The sequence below is a fragment of the Macaca mulatta genome, chromosome 18 (genome assembly GCF_049350105.2).
Source record: "Macaca mulatta isolate MMU2019108-1 chromosome 18, T2T-MMU8v2.0, whole genome shotgun sequence".
Lineage (NCBI taxonomy): Eukaryota > Metazoa > Chordata > Mammalia > Primates > Cercopithecidae > Macaca > Macaca mulatta.
The window spans coordinates 70,011,312-70,022,096 of record NC_133423.1 but is presented as its reverse complement, the minus strand read 5'-3'; the positions used below and the strand labels follow the sequence as shown (position 1 = coordinate 70,022,096).

At 42.4% G+C, this 10,785-nt stretch overlaps 1 long non-coding RNA gene across 2 annotated transcripts; it reads left to right on the top strand.

Moving 5' to 3' along the window:
• The first annotated feature begins 280 nt into the window (after positions 1 to 280).
• On the top strand, positions 281 to 10,134 carry LOC144336587 (uncharacterized). Of its 2 annotated transcripts, none has more exons than XR_013408481.1 (4): positions 281 to 582; positions 1,210 to 1,349; positions 3,641 to 3,728; positions 7,966 to 10,134. It is a non-coding gene; the product is annotated as an uncharacterized LOC144336587 (long non-coding RNA). The 2 variants fall into 2 exon arrangements; XR_013408480.1 differs by having other exon boundaries at positions 1,201 to 1,349.
• The last annotated feature ends 651 nt before the right edge of the window (positions 10,135 to 10,785 follow it).

Below are 10,785 nucleotides of genomic sequence, written 5' to 3'. Positions count from 1 at the left end.
TTTACAATAAATGCTTTCAGCAGCAAGGAGGTTAAAAATTAAGTGCATGATTAATAAAAAATTAAGTGCTGAGTTTCTGTTTCTTAAGAAAGTTGATGATGAAAGGGTAAGTGACACAAACTATTGATTGGCATTCAAAGTGCTACAGTGGTAACATTGCCAAAACTGCTGAAGAAATGTTAACATCTGCTTCCAAGTTAGCATAAGTAGTGTAGTGGGTTGAATGGTAGTCCACCCAAAAGGTATGTATACTCAGAACCTGTGAAAGTGACCTATTTTTTTTTTAAAAAAAAGTCTTTGCAGATGTAATTAAGGATCTTGAGATGAAATTATTCTGGATGATCCAGGTGAGCCCTGAATCCTATGACAAGTGTAATCACATTATAAGACAGGAAGAGGAGGCACAGAGACATGGAAGAGAAGGCCATATGAAGACGAAGGTGGAGATGGAGCGCTGTGGCCACAAGCAAAGCTGACAGCCACCAGAAGCTGAAAGGAGCAAGGAAAAATTGTCCCCCAGAGCCTTCAGAGGGAGTGTGGCCCTGTGGACACCTTGATTTTGGACTTCTGGCCTCCAGAACTGTAAGAATAAATTCTGTTGTTTTAAGCCACCATGTTTGTAGCAATTGGTTATGCAACCTTAGAAAACAAATAACAAGTAGTCTCGAGGATTCAACACATGAACCTACAGCAGGAAGGTTACATATCACCCCGTGAAGACTACGTATCTGTTTTTCTAAATTCACTTAAATCCTTTTCATTCTGAATTTTCTTTGCATGTAAGAAAATGAAGCTGTATTCTAAATGAATTGTCTCCGTTTGCAGGAAAAGAACTTTGCACACAGTTAAATGATGCCAGATTTTCATCACTGTCATCAGATGCTTTATAAAGAAAATTAGTTAATTTCAGTAATGTCTGGATTTATTTTATCCAATTCACGGAATTAATCTAATTCATGGAAGCTCCCCGTCACAATGGGGACATCTGACATTATTTCAAATGCTACTGCAAAATAAGACAACAAGTCCAACACTGAAAATACACACACACACACACACACACACACATATGTATATACATATATATATATATATGCTTTTTTTTTTGCAGTACTGATACAAATATAAATAGACACATTTTGTTGCTGGTGATGGACGGGGGTGGGCGGGGAGGTTGCTGAGCAATGCGTTGATGTCCAGGTTTCACAGCCACCTCCAAAGCAGTGCAATCCAGATGAAGGACAGAGAAGTTATGAAGGATGTGTTCACCCATGGGAAGTCGCCAGGCAATGGACAGGCACACTCAGGACCCATCGGGACAGATGCAGAACAGTGCAAAGCCAGCAATGGTAATTACAACAACCTCTGCAGATTCCCCCTCCCTCTCTCCCTCCCTCCCTCCTCACTTTCCTCCCTCTCTCCCTCCCTCTTTCCTTCCTTCTTTCATCATTTTATTATGTGAATTTTCAAAATTATAAAAGCTAGAATAGTACAAAGAACCCTTATGTCCCTGTCACCTAGCATTAATATCAATATTGATATATTGCCAAGTTTGTTTTATCTATCTCCCTCCAACTTTTTTTTTTTGCTAAGGTAGTTTAAAATAAATCCCAGGACCATGCCACTTCACCCATAAATACTACATTATTACGAATGATTTCTTTCTGCTAGTGAAACTAATGCATATTTTTTATAGACAATTCAGATAAGCATAAAGGGGAAATTAAATTTGCCCACGCTCCTATAATCTGCATCACTGTTAATTTTTGATGATTTTTGATCTAGACCTTTAAATTATGTGTGTATGTGAATATATATACACACATATATATATATTTAATGTAGCCTGTCTATCTGTATGTTAATCAGTGAGAAGGCTTTCTGTAACAGAAAACCCAGTTCACACTTGCTTAGACAAGAAGTGGAATTATTTTGGCTTATATACTTGAAACAGTGGCAGGATAGGTTTCACACTGGCTTGATTAGACCTCCTGCTCAGTTTCTTCATCGTTCTCTAGTGACTCTTGAATATTGACTGGCTTTATTCTTGGACTGGCTTCCCTTCTGGCAACAAGACTAGGATTCAGGCTCTCACATCCATCTTCACAGGGAGGAGGAGCCTCACTTCTCATAGCTTTTGCACAAGAGTCCTGAGCTCTACTTGGATTGGCCCACTTGTGAACTAATCACTAAAACAAAAGACATGAGAATACCCTGCTTGAACAACTTGGATCTTTGGGAGGTAGGGGCAGGAGGATGCACCCAGACACCGTGTCTTCACCCAGTGGTGGAGGCATTAAGAGAAGGAATGGATGTTGGGGAGGAAGCCTTAACATGTGTTATCCTATGCCTTCTTACTGTCTCTACGTATGTATCTATTTATATTCTCCCTGTCTCTTTAAATCTTGGAAATTTAGTTCACCTCCGTCCCCTTTTCACATTCAGGATAAGCACACAATGCCCACTGCAAGCTACATGAATTTCTGGGGTTTGGGAGGAGAGGGGAAGGCGGCCACTTTGGGCTCTTCTTCCTTCTGCTGGACCCCTGCTCTCTACTCTGTGACTCGCACTGACCTCAGTTGTGGAATTTGCCCCCTCCTTGCATATTCCAAGAGAAACAACTCAGGTAAAGTATTTGCATATCTGGTAGACTCCACTTAAGGTTTAGGGCATTTGGGGAGGGAGGGTTCTCAACAGAGGGAGATTTTGCCACTCAGAAGACATTTGGCAACAGCCAGAGACGCTTTTGGTTGTTACAACATTTTTGGTTGTTGCAAGTGCTACTGTCTTCTAAGTGAGCAGAGACCAAGGACGCTGCAAGGCACAGGACAGCCCTCCCCAAAAGAGTCATCCTCTCTCTGTGTCTGGGTTGAGAAGCTATGCTTTAAGATCTCTGGAAGTCCTGGGGCCATACTTGACGGTGCTTGGCAATTCCCTCCGATTCCTTCCTATGTTCTTTTTTTTTTTTTTTTGAGACGGAGTCTAGCTCTGTTGCCCAGGCTGGAGTGCAGTGGCCGGATCTCAGCTCACTGCAAGCCCCGCCTCCCGGGTTCACGCCATTCTCCTGCCTCAGCCTCCCGAGTAGCTGGGACTACAGGCGCCCGCCACCTCGCCCGGCTAATTTTTTTTGTATTTTAGTAGAGACGGGGTTTCACCGTGTTAGCCAGGATGGTCTCGATCTCCTGAACTCGTGATCCGCCCGTCTCAGCCTCCCAAAGTGCTGGGATTACAGGCTTGAGCCACCGCGCCTGGCCCTTCCTATGTTCTTTCTTCATTGCTTTTCCTCATCTGTAATTCTTCTTTATTTCTAATATAGAGCATGCTGGCTTTCCCTTATGTTCTCATCCTCCAATAGACCTTGCTTTCAGGTTCATACCTCCACCCCAAGATGTTTAATGAGGTGTCTTCCTAAACAAATGTAGTACAGTCTCTAAGAGAAATTGTATTGCCATTTGTTAAGATAATTATTATTTCCAGCTTATTATATACCCACATCCTCCAAGTGATACTTGGGATAAAACAGTGGATAGTATTTCCCCACATGCTTTTAAAAGTTAATATTGGGTTTCCAGAATATTTTTCCATTGCTTACCGAATATGATGCTATTTGCCAAATGTTTCTGGCTCTTCTCACTTCTAGGCATGTCGTAAGATTGTACTTCCTGACATCCCTGTGACCAGTGGGGTCCTGTGCCTAGTTGACAGTGGAAGGAACATGTAACTTCTAGGTGAGAGCTTTTAATTACTGAGCTGACCCCTTTCAGGGCTCTCTATTTCCTTGTGGTAAGGTGATTATCGACGTTTGAGGTGGAACTCCTCCATCAGCCTGGATATCCGAGAGACCATGGTGAAAAGAGGACCTTGTTGATATGATGTACATGTGACACAAGAAGTAGACTTTTGTTATTTTATTTATTTTATTATTTATAGGTATTTTTTGAGACAGGGTCTTGCTCTGTTGCCCAGGCTGGAGTGCAATGGTGTGATCACAGCTCACTGCAGCCTTGACCTGCTGGGCTTTAGCGATCCTTCCACCTCAGCCTCCTGAGTAGCTGAGACTATAGTTGCGCACCACCACACCTGGCTAATTTTGTTTATTTTTTGTAGAAACGAGGTCTCATTATGTTGCCCAGGCTGGTCTCGAACTCCTGAGCTCAAAGGATCTCCTGTCTCAGCCCTGCGAAGTGCTAGGATTACAGGCATGAGCACTGCACGCAGCTCCAACTTTTGTTATTTTAAACCATTGGAATCTCGGGGTTGTTTGTTACTGCATAGTCTGGTCTATCCTGATGGATACATCTGATACCTCTTCTTCACTTTAGTTCAGAGGCTTCCTCCTCCTCATCAGATGAAGGTGACTGCATCCATGATCATAGGGGTTCATCCTAACTGGTCTATACCGATAGTTGTCATCTGCTGTTCTTTCCAGTGAGTAGTTGGGCACATGTCTCTTTTGAGAGAAAATGAGAGGTCTGCTGGGGCTTCTGAGAAAAGCTTCCCTGATCCTGGACAAGAGACCTGAAGAAAAAGTCCTTGAGGCCTCTGGACATGGCGTTTGTTGGTTGTGGTGCCTGGAGCTTTGTAGCTATCCTGAAACTGAGACAGAGATCGACACGAGGACAAATGTGACCCATGAGGGTGGCGAAGCAAGGGTGATGGAAAGAACCTGGCCCTCGATGACATTATTGAAACTTAGAATCAACCAACCCTGAAATTTCTACCTCTGGACTTCCTGATATGTGCAATAATAAAAGTCACTATTTTAAAGTCAATTTCAGTCAGGGTTTTATGTTACTTGAAACTGAAAACATTCTAAGTGATACATCAACTTGACTTCTGTAATGTTATTTTAATTGTAGAACATGTCTAGACTGTAATATATTTAATTAATCTCCTGTGACTTAACATTTAGGTAGTTTTCTATTTTTAGCCACTATAATATGAAGAAGGTCCCTTTCTGAAAATAATGCCAAATACAAGTTGTAAGCACATTTTGGCTTCCTAAGGACAGGAGGCCTATCTCCCCCTGAACCAGATCTTCATTCATCCCTTCATTCATTCATCCAGTCATTTATATTTGTTGAGTCCCTTCCATGCTAAATGCTTAGGATAGAATAGTAACTTCAAATTAACAAGAGACTGGGTGTGGTGGCTCACGCCTATAATCTCAGCACTTTGGGAGGCTGAGATGGGCGGATAGAGGGTCCTGGTACTTGAGGCCAGGAGTTTGAGACCAGCTTGGCCAACATGGTGAAGCTCCATCTCTACTAAAAATACAAAAAGTTAGCCAGGCGTGGTGGCTTATGTCTATAATCCCAGCTGTTAGGGAGGCTGAGGCAGAAGAATCACTTGAACCTGGGACGTGGAGGTTGCAGTGAGCCGAGATTGCACCATTGCATTCCAGCTTGGACAACCGAGCAAGCTCCGTCTCAAAAAAAAAAAAAAAAAGAAAAGAAAAGAAAAACTGACAAGTTCCTGGTTCTCACGTAGCTCCTAAGAGCTTGTGTTCTTTAGATTTGGCAAAGCCAACACATGGTCCTGTAGTTACATAAATGTGAAGCTAATTTCCACCCACGGGTTCTTGGAAAAATAAATGGAACAGCGGATATATTGGATTGAGAGATTAAGTGTTTTGATTAATATATAAAGTAAACATGTATTTTAGCATACAGAGTTATGGCTCTAGACTTTGTAACTTCTTACAGAAACGCACAATTTTGCATGTGTTAATTTGAATGACCTATCCTTTTAAATTATTATTTATTCAAGGTTATGTGTTTTCTTTGCATATCATTTAGGAAAAGTTGGGGACAAGAGTGATAGGAGTAGTACGTTTTGCCTGAGCATATGGATATATAGAAATAATACTATTAAAATAAGAACTGATTTTTGAAAGGACTGGTTTTTGTTTGTTTGTTTTTGTTTGTTTGTTTGTTTGTTGAGACGGAGTCTTGCTCTGTCGCCCAGGTTGGAGTGCAGTGGCGTGATCTCGGCTCACTGCAAGCTCCGCCTCCCAGGTCCATGCCATTCTCCTGCCTCAGCCTCCCGGGTAGCTGGGACTACAGGCGCCTGCCAACACACCTGGCTAATTTATTTTTGTATTTTTAGTAGAGAAGGGGTTTCACCGTGTTAGCCAGGATGGTCTCGATCTCCTGACCTCGTGATCCGCCTGCCTCAGCCTCCCAAAGTGCTGGGATTACAGGCGTGAGCCACCGCGCCTGGCCTGTTTTTTTTTTTAAAGATAGCTCTGCAAGAGGAAGAAATTGTTCGTGCAGTAGTAGCAGTGGTGGTGGTAGGGGCATAGCATAGCTCATGGAGCACGAAGCCTGGGGATGCTGTACAGTTCTGCTTCTTGTTCGCTGTGTGATGTTGGACAACTCTCTACACTACTGAGTCCTAATATCTTCATTAACCAGAGGCAGAGATAAAATGAAATCATTTACCTTATTGGGTTACTTTGAAAAATTGCATCTTAATGTATGCAAAAGAGTTTAACTAGCCGGGTTCAGTGGCTCACACCTGTAATCCCAGCACTTTGGAAGGCCGAGGCGGGTGGATCACCTGAGATCAGGAGGTTGAGACCAGCCTGGCCAACATGGTGAAATCCCATCTGTACTAAAAAAACAAAAAAATTAGCTGGGCATGGTGGCAGGCACCTGTAATCCCAGCACTTGGGAGGCTGAGGTAGGAGAATTGCTTGAACCCGGGAGGTAGAGGTTGCAGTGAGCCGAGATTGCACCACTGCACTCCAGCCTGGGCAACAAGAGCCAACTCCATCTTTAAATAAATAAATAAATAAATAAATAAATTTTTAAAAAGAGTATAATTAACTGGGAACATGTCAACTTTAGTTTTTGTTTGTTTTTCAGGTGAGTCAAGGGAAAAATACTTCAAAAATGGAGTTCTCAGGCCAGGCTTGGTGGCTCATGCCTGTAATCCTAGCACTTTGGGAGGCCGAGGCGGGTGGATCACCTGAGATCAGGAGTTTGAGACCAGCCTGGCCAACATGGTAAAACCCTGTCTCTATTAAAGATACAAAAAGAAAAATTAGCTGGGTGTGGTGGTGGATGTCTGTAATCCCAGCTACTCAGGAGGCTGAGGTAGGAGAATCACGAATCACTTGAACCTGGGAGGCGGAGGTTGCAGTGAGCAGAGATCACATCATTGCACTTCAGCCTGGGCAGAAGAGCAAGACTCCATCTCAAAAAAAAAAAAAAAAAAAAAAGAAGGAAAAAGAAAACTGAGTTCTCAGATATTTATGTAAAAAACAACATGCTTTTATTTATTATTACACAGTGATACATGATTATTGTTGGAAAATGAAGACAGCAAATGCACCCTCCCCCAATGTCAAAGTGTCTGCTTAGAGTATCTCCCTGACATTTTGTCGCCCTTTGCCTCAAGTCAATGGGAGGCAGTGACACCATACATTCTTTCTTTACACGGAGTAAAATCTATCAGCATTATCCTCTGATGCTGATTAATTCTTAGTCATTCTTAGGAAATCCTTCTCTGCTCGAGTTTCATAAATCATCACCCATATTTTACTCTAGCAACTAGCAACGTGAAGATTGATTTTACAAACATTTAAATTATCAGTCCATCTGGAATTAATTTTGATATAGATGGGAAAGATGTGTCATTATATGACAAAATGGATATCTTTGCAAATGGTACTTACTGCTATTTATTGAATAACCCAGACTTTCATCACTAATTTGAGTTGGAAACTTTTCCATATACTAAACTACTACATGTATTTGTGAACTTTTTTGGGCATGCTATATATTGTGCACTGAATTTTCTATCCATTGCTCAATCGATACTGCATTTTAATTAATATTGTAGGAGGTTTTAATGTCTAATAAGAGAGACCCTCAACCTTTCTTCCCAAAGATCAGTTGGCTTTCTAGCTTGTTCGTTGCTTCTGAAGATATTTCTAATCCTTTTATTTTCATGTTCCAGATACCCATGAAGATGCAGAAAAATCTTCACACTCTCAGCAATTTAACAATCTAAGGTAACAGGTAATATAATACCAGAAGCAGGAAGTAAGATGTCTAAATTCTAAGAAAATCAGAGTTGGGTTTAGAAAAAACTCCTAAGGATTCTACCTGAGGAGTTTCCTGGTTTTGCTGCCTCTGATTATACCCTGAATACACATTGCAAAACTCTATTTTTGCTATTAGTTTGCATTTTGTTTTGTTTTATTTTGTTTTTAGAGACAGGATCTTACTCTGTCGTCCAGGCTGGAATGTAGTGGCACAATCATAGTTGACTGCAGCCTCAAACTCCTAGGCTCCAACAATCCTCCCACCTCAGCCTCCTGAGTAGCTGGGAATACAGATGCACACGGCAACACTCGGCTAATTTTTTTTTCTTTTTCGTAGAGACGGGATCTCACTATGTTGTCCAAGTCACTCTCAGACTTCTGGCTTCGCGTGATACTTTCTCCTTGGCCTCCCAAAGTGCTGAGATTACAGACATGAGCCACTGCATCTGACACTGCATTTTATCTTTTAAAATGTGCAGTTCCCCATCAGAATATGAGCTCATTTAAGGGCAGGAACTATATCTTAGATATCTTTTGTACCTTTGCACAGTGACCAAGACATAGTAAATGCTCAGAAAACATTCAATGAATTAATTAATGGTACACAAAACTCTTGTGTGACGGAATTCTCTGGCTGTGTCTTTCTTGTGTCTCCACTGGAGTACCAGGTGCTGGGATGTGGCAGCTTGCCCAGCCACCTCGTTGCTCCTCTGTGTTGCCTGGTGAGTTTCATATTTATACAACCCTGTGCTTTCCAGGCTTTACAGGCCCTTGCTAATGGATTCTTCAATGGCTTCATCCTTCCAGTTTCTTCCTCTTGACATTTTGCATGTTGGCCTGAAATAATGTGTCTCTTGGCCAATGGTGAGCACTCCATGATCTCTATCCTTCCCCTGGTTCTAAATTTCCCCAAGGGCCTGGTAGGTAGGGAGGTGAGGAGCAGATAAAGCTGAGGCCCCGCTGGTTCTATCCTGGGCCTCCTAAGATCCAGTTTCTTTTCTTCTAGTTCAAAACAAGCCTCCCTTCCCGCTTCCTTGGCACATCATGGGCACTTGACAAATGTTGATTTCTTTCAACTTGACACCCTCTATTCCGCTTCCCTCTCCGGATGGCAGGGTGTGAACAGCAAGGCCTCATGTCATCTGTTACCATTTTCAAAAGAAAGCTTGGGGCTACCGTGGGGACGTGATGAATTAAAAGAAAAAAAAAATCATTCCAAACTACATTGGTGCCTAGTCTGGATGGGGATTGACCAACTAAAATGACTTTACCTAGGCCAGTGCACATGACCTTATTTTTCTTAAAGAGTAGAGAAGTGGGACCTTTATTATGACTTTGAAATCTGCATACTCGGATGCAAATCAGGAAGTAGGTGCAAAATGCCCATGAGGAATGAGGCCCGGAATAATACATTATTCTTTTGAAGTTGGTCACACTGGAGTTTACTTTGAATGTCATTGACACCTTTTCTCTTAATGCTTTCTGGGTACCCAACATAGGTAAAACGAAAAACCAAAGGTCTTTGCTTGAACCACAGGATTAACTGGTCAAACTGGTCATGGAAGGCCATCTGATTACAGACAGCCACAGTGATACATTTTTTTTCAGTGAAAAATTAAACCTTGTGTTCATGCAGACTTGCCATTTGCGGTCCATTGAAACTCTGGGATTGCTACCCTTTTAAGGAGGGAAAGAAAATCAGTGTGGTTGAGCTCTCTCTCTCTCTCTCTCTCTCTGATGTCCTCTCAGTTTTTCCATAGCAATTTTATTTGACTTAAAGTGCAACTCAAGAGAATTCTTACAACTCACTAGCATGGAGTCAACCCTGAGGCTGGAGAGAGTTCTATGGGCTTCTTGCACTTATGCTGATGATGCCATTGTCAGGACGCAGCCTCCTGAGAGATCTCCGCTCATTTCCATCCTTCATTCAGGTGCTCCTTCCCTGAAGCTGCCCAAGAATCCCTTGTTCCTCTTTAGATAAGGAGGCCAGGCTCAGCCCTAGCTTGCTCTTTATCTGCCCAGAGTGAGGGAGAAGATTGGACCACCATTTTGTCCAGTCCAGTTTCCTGCTTTGCTTGTTTTCATGGTTGTTGGCTTTTGTTTGCAAGGGAAATCTTGGATTTCTCAGCCTGTGAACAGGAATATTTTCTCAGGCTCTTGATAGACTGTTTAAGAAAGAGAGGACCGAGGCACATGGCTTTCCTCTCTAGTCACATAAAACAAAGCTTTAAGGGATTCTTTGGGTTGGGGTGGATACAGAGAATTTGGGTGTGGGAGTGGTCAGGAACCTTGGGGGTGACAGTGCTACCTTGATTTTATGTGTTAGACCTTGGACCTCATATCTTAGAAGAGTCTACCTCATAGTCTGCAGAATGGGCCCATCTGATTGGGTAGGTCACCTGCAAGTCAGCTTCCACCTTTGCAGGGGAGGAAGAGAAAGGGGGCACCTGTGTTAGTTATGCCAAATTGATGCTGGTCATTAATGGGGTGACTGTTGTAGCCAGATTTTCCCCTCTCTCATACAGGGGCAGAGGATAGTTGAACATCATGTGGCAGACACAGTTGTTTGCCTCCTGTGGCCCTGTGGGTAAGTTAGGAATAAATGTTAAGGAGCAATTGACTTTCTCCCTGCTTGGGCCTGATTGTTTTTCCCTTCTTCATAGGTTTAAAAAAGTGTGTGCTTCAGCAAAAGAAACTATCATCAGAGTGAACAGGCAATCTATGGATTGGGA